At 40.8% G+C, this 8,661-nt stretch overlaps 1 protein-coding gene across 7 annotated transcripts in view; it reads right to left on the bottom strand.

The window, feature by feature from the left end:
• Positions 1 to 8,661, bottom strand: part of ZFP1 (ZFP1 zinc finger protein) — a 40,158-nt gene that overhangs the window by 3,908 nt on the left and 27,589 nt on the right. The window lies entirely within an intron of this gene.

Below are 8,661 nucleotides of genomic sequence, written 5' to 3'. Positions count from 1 at the left end.
ACCCAGTGGGAAGCTGCCTCCGGAAGCAGAACCACCTCCTGATCCAGCACTTCCACCTGTGGGGGTTTATCCAGAGAAAACAAAAACACTCGCTTGAAAAGCTACATGCAGGGGCACCTGGGTGGCTCAGTGGGTTAAGCCGCTGCCTTCGGCTCAGGTCATGATCTCAGGGTCCTGGGATCGAGTCCCGCATCGGGCTCTCTGCTCAGCAGGGAGCCTGCTTCCCTCCCTCTCTCTCTCTGCCTGCCTCTCTGCCTACTTGTGATCTCTCTCTGTCAAATAAATAAATAAAATCTTTAAAAAAAAGAAAAGCTACATGCAGGGCGCCTGGGTGTCTGCTTCTGGCTCATGCCATGATCTCAGGATACTAGGACAGAGTCCAGCACTGGGCCCCCTGCTCAGCAGGAAGTCTGCGTCTCCCTCTGCCCAGCCCCCCGCCACTTGTGCATGTACTCTCTCTCCCAAAAATAAATCTTAAGAGAAAAGGAAAAGAAAAAGATACATGCACTCCCACGTTCACTGCCACCTTATTTACAACAGCCAAGATATAAAAACAACCTCCATGTCCAAGGCTTGACAAATGGAAAAGGAAATGTGGCACATACATACAATGGACTATTATTACTCAGACATAAGAGAAAATCTGGTCACTTGTGACAACATGGATGGATTCTGAGAGTATGATGCGAAGCAAAATAAGTCACAAAAAGACAAATACTGTATCACCTCACCTGTATGTAGAATCTAAAACCTCCCAAACAACCAAGCTCACTGATACAGAGAACAGACTGGCTGCCAGAGTGGAGGATGGGAACTGGGCAAAGTGGGGGGTCAAAAGGTACAAACTTCCAATTATTAGACAAGACGTGCAGATGGCATGTGCAGCACGGTGACTAGAGTTAGCAATACTATACTGCGTATTTGAAAACTGTTGAGTTCTCGTCACAAGAAAAAAATTACAACATGTATTGGTGATGGATGTTTACCAGACTCACTGAGGTGATCATTTAGCAATATATGCCAGTATCAAATCATTACACTGTACCCATGCAACAGTCCTATGTCATTATACCTCAAATACAAATTTTTTTTTAAATGTTCAGAGTCCCATTTTACATTAAGAGCCCAAAGACAAACGTTCATCAACAGTAGACTGATGTTCTGTGTCTATTAGAACTGAGTCCTATAAAGCAGTGAAAATGAACTAATTCCAGCTACACAGGGAAGATTCCATAAGAGCTTCAAGAATCTGGGTAACTTCTATTTCTTGGCCTGAATGGTGGCTATAGAGATTTTATTAACCTACATCCACGTGGCCAGGTGACAGGTACAGTAAGAACTTTCGGACGGCCGCCAGACCAGCAAGGGGGCTAAGCCTCTGGCACATTACATTGACTCAAGTTACAGGAATTTATTTTGTAAACAAGGATTTTTCTTTTTATTTAAGAGCGCGAGAGAGTGCATACATGGCACGAGATGAAAAGAGCACAAGCAGGCAGAGAGGCAGAGGCAGAGGAAGCAGCAGCCCCCGCGGAGCAAGGAGCCCGAAGCAGAACTCAATCCCAGGACCCGGGCATCATGACCCAAGGGCAGATGCCTAACCATCTGAGCCACTCGGGTGCCCCGAAGGAACTATGACTTAGAAATGACTCCAACATCCAATGTGAAAATACTTTTTTTTTCTCTCAGTGCCATTTTCCATACGTATACAAACAACTCAAAAAACTGTTGATAAAACACAGTTCTGATACCACAGCATTAAAAGGTACATCAAACATGACTGACTTCAAAGACTTGCCAAGACAGTATAGTTTCCATCTGGAATGAATCTGGTGTTCTGGGGAGAAAGCCGATGGCCATGAGTAGAGGTGCGCCGAGCATACTTGACATCCAGAGCCAACCATTTTTTACTACCCCTTCTTCAACTCTTCAAACTGTTAGATCTTCCTGGACTTATGATGTGGGGTTACATCCTGATAAACCCACCACAATGTGAAAACACTGTAAGCTGAAAATGCATCTAGTCCACTTAACCCACTGAACAGTGGAGCTTAGCCTACTATAAACATCAGAACACTGATGTTAGCGGACATGTACGCAAAATCATCTAATTCAAAGCCTATTTTATAATAAAGCATTGAATATTTCATGTAATTTACTGAATTCTGTATTGAAAATGATAAACAGAATGGTTGTTTGGGGTGCAGAATGGTTTTAAATATATTGGTTGTTTACCTTCTTGACTGTGTAGCTGACAGGGAGCTGTGGTTTGCGGCCGCTGCCCAGCATCACAAGTATATGCTACCATGTACCCTTAAGCCAAGAAAAGTTCAAAATTCCAAGTACAGTTTCTACCGAATGCATACTGCCTTCACAACATTGTAAGGTAAAAAAAATCATGAACAGTCTCATGCTGGGGACTGTCTATACATCTAAACTGTCACCTCCCAATTTACTTTTGAGTACAAGAATCTTCTTTAACCTATGCACATTCTAGTCTGAATCTTTCATCTTCAGTTATGACCTTTCATTCCTTCGGCCTCTGTGATTCTTCCTGTCAGTGCCCCTCCTAGATCATACCTCCAAAATCTAGATTACACTTGTCCCCATCTTTAAAAGCCTTGCCCTACTGACTTCTCACCATCTCTCATTGATAATTCCTAGCCTTGGGAAAAGTTGTAAGAAAAAAACGACACGAAGGTCTGAGTACTACAAATGACTTAGTTATGCTGCACACATTTGCAGGTAGCCTCATCAGCATTATTTCATGACACCGTCTAGGATTCTTTAGCCACTTGGCGGGAGCAGAGAATGCAGGCGGTGGGTCAGTGCCTGAGATCAAGGCCATGGAGGGTCAACAATCATAGTGCCAACATTTTCTCAGTAGTAAAAACTTATTCCTTTATCATATCACTTCTGAAATTACAGTTCACATAACAGAATCACTAGGAAATCTCCAAGGGACTAAATTAAGTACTAGGGACACACAACACAAGATCAGTCTTCATCCGGATAGGCAAGCTAGAGAACCGGTCAAGTTCTTTCTTTGCCTACAGTTTACACTGCCACCCCAATTATTACAAAAGCCTCTTATTTTCTGTCTCCCCTTATTCTCATTTACCTCACATTCTACAGCTAACATCATTTTCCTAAAGAATAGTTCTAGTACACGATTACCTTGGGTAGACACAATCATTCCTTACCCACTGAAAACTAATAAACAATGACTAGTTCAGTATTCAACATCATTCAAAATTTTTTTCCATCCCTCTTTCCCATGGCTCTCCTCTCTATGCAAAGATCCTTCCGGTAGGATCACATCCTACATCACTTCGATGTGATCCTTCCATACTGTGAGTCCCTGATTGGTTTTAAATCCTGGGTATTTTGTTTCTATCTCTTGTGGCAATTTTGCCTTGCTTTCTTTTGTTAAGTGTGTTTTATTCCTTCCATTATCCCTCCTAGATGCTAAAATTTTTTAGACCAGAAATTGTACCTCGCTCATCTTTATATTCCTGTTAGCACAAAGTACATAAGTATATGTCAGGCACAAACAAACAAAATAATGCTGAGTTGAATGGAGTATTCAACTTTGGTTTTCATTATCTTCTTCTTCCTGAAGAGACATGCCACATAATTCCTACAGCAACATCCTAAGTAGCAAGCCAAAATAACAGAGCATCTCAGTTGTTCATACTCAGATTATGTAAAGATTTTGGTACTACACGGGAAACCCTAATATCTGGCTCATTTTCCTGAGATGTCATGCTCCAGTATGCTTGTCTCTTCATTAAAAGTGTTTTATTCAGGGGGCGCCTGGGTGGCTCAGTGGGTTGAGCCGCTGCCTTCGGCTCGGGTCATGGTCTCGGGGTCCTGGGATCGAGTCCCGCGTCGGGCTCTCTGCTCGGCGGGGAGCCTGCTTCCTCCTCTCTCTCTCTGCCTGCCTCTCTGCCTACTTGTGATCTCTCTGTCAAATAAATAAATAAAATCTTAAAAAAAAAAAAGTGTTTTATTCAGTTTGTAATCTACATGATTCCTAGATCAATTCTGGCTCTATTTGTACTTGGCAATATATTTGATCTAGGTATCAATTTTACTAGTGGTTAGCCAGCTTTTCGGCATCCAGGATATGATCACTACATTCATGGAGTAAGTGTCAGTGAAATCATCACATTTTCAGCATAATGTAAGTAGAGACATACAATATGACTCATCACCCAGGCATAAGTCATGGGCTACGTAACCTCTCACAAAAGAAAGGAACAGCACAGAGTAAAATTGCACAGGAAAAAAAAAGAGTATTAGAAAAGATGCTTTAAAAGTATGTAACTGGATTTAACAGCAGGTTAAACACTTCTAGAAAATGATAAAAAAAACTGGATGGGTCAGTAAGGAATCTAGACCAAAATGGAGGAAGAATAAAGGATGGGCAACACATCGAAAAGACTAAAAGATCCATGGGACAAACTAAAAAGGCCTAATATACTTGCAGTTGGGAGTCCCAGTATAAGAGGCAAAACGCAACAGAAACAATACTTGAAGACACAGTGGCTTACTTAGATTTTTCCAAAACAGCTCACACATCAGAACACTGAACACCATTAACCCCAAGAAGAACAAATAAAAAGAAAATCACATTTATTCACATCATAAAACTGCTAACAATCCCAGAGAAAAAAGATGTACTGTCTACAAAGGCACAATAAAACCAACAGCTGACTTTTCAACAGAAACAATGTAAGCCAGAAAACAATATCACCAAGGTACTGAAGATACTAGAAACTGAGTTGGCAAATTTTCTATAAAGGAAAATAGTAAATGTTTTCAATTCTGCAGGCCACATGTAGTCTCAACTACAACCAATCAAGTCTGCCACTGTACCACGACAACAGGCACAGAAAGTATGTAAACAAATGGGCATGGCTGTGTTCCAATAAAACTTGATTTATGGACACGGAAATGGGAATTTCATACAATTTTCATACCATAAGATACTATTCTTTTGGTTTTTTTCCCTAGCCATTAAAGGAATGTAAAACCACTTTTACTTGTGGGTCATACAAAAAGAAGGCTAAAGGGCATTTGGCTCACGGGCATTAGTTTAACAACCTGATCTAAAATGATGGTTACTGGGTGCCTGGGTGGCTTAGTCATCAAGCCTCTGCCTTCGGCTTGGGTCATGATCCCAGGATCCTGGGATCGAGCCCCGCATCGGGCTCCCTGCTTGGTGGGAGGCCTACTCCCACTCCCTCTCTCACTCCCTCTGCTTGTGTTCTCTCTCTCTCGCTATGTCTCTGTCAAATAAATAAATAAAATCTTAAAAAAAAAAAAAGATGGTTATTGGGGCACCTGGGTGGCTCAGCCATTAAGCGTCTGCCTTCAGCTCAGGTCATGATCCCAGGGTCTTGGGATCGAGCCCCACGTCAGGCTCCCTGCTTAGTGGGGAGACCACTCCCCCTGCTTGTGTTCCCTCTCTCTGTCAAATATATAAATTTTTTAAAGATCTAAAAAAAAAATGATGGCTCCTAAATAATAAATGTCAGGTAAATGTTAGGTATTTTTACTACTATAAAATGATATGAACCATAAAGAGGACAGTTAAATCTAGTAAGAGTCAGTTGAATGCAAAAAGCATCAAGAAGCAAATAAGAGAGCAAAATATGTTGTTAAAATAAGTGTATAAAGGATGTGGGAAGGAGGTTTTAAATAATTAGCTGAAACTAATTTTTGGATTCCAGCAATCTGGGAGTTGTAGCAGAAAGTATTGTGTGTGGGGAGAAAATATAAATTGTAACTAACTTCTTAAACTTTGTTAAATATAAGCACCAAGGGGCACCTGAGTGGCTCAGTGGGTTAAAGCTTCTGCCTTCGGCTCAGGTCATGATCCCAGGGTCCTGGGATCCAGCCCCGCATCAGGCTCTCTGCCTGCCTCTCTGCCTACTTGTGATCTCTGTCAAAAAAAAAAAAAAAAGTACTCAAAGAATGCTCCAGGGAATCCATCAGGTCCTGGGCTCTTGTTTTTTGGGAGGCTTTTGATCACTGCTTCAATCTTGTTACTAGATATTAGTCTATTCAAGTTGTCAATTTCCCCCTGATTCAGTTTTGGAAGTTTATAGGTTTCTAGGAATGCATCCATTTCATCTAGGTTGCTTAACTTATTGGCATATAATTGTTGATGACAATTTCTAATGATTGTTTCTATTTCCTTGGTGTTAGTCATGATCTCTCCCTAAACATTCAAAGAAGAAATAATACCTATTTTCCTGAAGCTGTTTCAAAAAATAGAAACAGAAGGAAAACTTTCAGACTTTTTCTATGAAGCCAGCATTACCCTGATCCCCAAACCAGGCAAAGACTCCACCAAAAGAGAGAATTTCAGACCAATATTCCTGATGAATATGGATGCCAAGACTCTCAACAAGATCCTAGCTAATAGGATCCAACAGTGCATTAAAAAGATTATCCACCATGACCAGGTGGGATTTATCCATGGGACTGCAAGGGTGGTTCAACATTCACAAATCAATCAATGTGACGGAACAAATCAGTAAGAGAGAAGAACCACATGGTCCTCTCAGTTGATACAGAAAAAGCATTTGACAAGATACAGCATCCGTTCCTGATTAAAATGATTCAAAGTATAAGGACAGAGGGAACATTCTTCAACTTCATAAATTCTATCTATGAAAAACCCACAGCGAATATCATCCTCAATGGGGAAAAGCTGACAGCCTTCCCTTTGAGATCAGGAACACGACAAGGATATCCACTCTCGCCACCCTTGTTCAACATACTACTAGAAGTCCCAGCAACAGCAATCAGACAACAAAGAGAAATAAAAGGTATTCATATTGGCAATGAAGAAATCAGACTCTCTCTCTTCACAGATGACATGATACTTTATATCATGTTATAAATGTTATATATATAACATATATAAATGTTATATATATCTTTTGGGAAAACCCAAAAGACTCTACCCCCAAACTACGAGAACTCATACAGCAATTCAGTAATGTGGCAGGATACAAAATCAGTGTACAGAAATCAGTTGCTTTCTTATTCACTAACAATGAAAATATAGAAAGGGAAATTAGAGAATCGATTCCATTTACTACAGCACTGAGAACCATAACATACCTGGGAATAACCCAACCAAAGAGGTAAAGGATACGTACTCAAGGAACTACAGAACACTCATGAAAGAAACTGAAGAAGATGGGGTGCCCCTGGTGGCTTAGTGAGTTGAGCCTCTGCCTTCAGGTCAGGTCATGATCTCAGGGTCCTGGGATTGAGCCCTGTGTCAGGCTCTCTGCTCAGCGGGAAGCCTGTTTCCCCCTCTCTCTCTGCCTGCTTCTCTGCCTACTTGTAATCTCTCTCTGTCAAATAAATAAAATCTTTAAAACAAAAACAGTAGTACTGATAAGTATATTGTGTTTATTAAAAAAAAAAAGAAATTGAAGAAGACACAATAAGATGGAAGACCATTCTACGCACATGGATCGGAAGAATAAACATTGTTAAAATGTCTGTACTGCCTAAAGCAATCTATACTTTCAGTGCCATCCTGATCAAAATTCCACCGGCATTTTTCAAAGAACTGGAACAATCCTAAATTGAAGAGACCCCAAATTGCTAAGGAAATGTTGAAAAAGAAAAACAAAACTGAGGCATCACGTTGCCTGATTTCAAGCTTTACTACAAAGCTGTGATCACCAAGACAGCATGGTACTGGCACAAAAACAGACACATAGACCAGGGGAACAGAGTAGAGCCCAGATATGGACCTGCAACTCTATGATCAAATAATCTTCGACAAAGCAGGAAAAATTATACAGTGGAAAAAAGACAGCCTCTTCAATAAATGGTACTGGAAAAACTAGACAGCTATGTGTAGAAGAATGAAACTCGACCATTATCTTACACCACACACAAAGATAAACTCGAAATGGATAAAAGACCTAAATGTGAGGCAGGAATCTATCAATATCCTAGAGAAGAACATAGGCAGTAACCTCTTCGACACTGGCCACAACAACTTCTTTCAAGATATGTCTCCAAAGGCAAAGGAAACAAAAACGAAAATGGAACTTTTGGGACCTCATCAAGATCAAAAGCTTCTGCACAGCAAAGGAAACAGTCAACAAAACAAAGAGGCAACCCGTGGAATGGGAGAAGAGATTTGTAAATGACACTACAAAGAGCTGATATCCAAGATGTATAAAGAACTCTTCAAACTCAACACACACAAAACAGATAATCATGTCAAAAAATGGGCAGAAGAGGTGCGCCTGGGTGGCTCAGTGGGTTAAAGCCTCTGCCTTCGGCTCAGGTCATGATCCCAGGGTCCTGGGATCGAGCCCCACATCGGGTTCTCTGCTTAGCAGGGAGACTGCTTCGTCCTCTCTCTCTCTGCCTGCCTCTTTACCTACTTGTGATCTCTGTCTGTCAAATAAATAAATAAAATCCTAAAAAAAAAAAAAAATGGGCAGAAGACATGAACAGACACTTCTCCAAAGAAGACATACAAATGGCTAACAGACACATGAAAAAATGTTCATCATCATTAGCCATCAGGGAGATTCAAATCAAAACCACATTGAGATACCATCTTACACCAGTTAGAATGGCCAAAATTAACAAGACCGTAAACAACAAGTG

Source organism: Mustela erminea, chromosome 19 (assembly GCF_009829155.1).
Source record: "Mustela erminea isolate mMusErm1 chromosome 19, mMusErm1.Pri, whole genome shotgun sequence".
NCBI lineage: Eukaryota > Metazoa > Chordata > Mammalia > Carnivora > Mustelidae > Mustela > Mustela erminea.
Note: the sequence above shows the minus strand (reverse complement) of the source record. Positions and strands in the feature narration are given on the sequence as shown.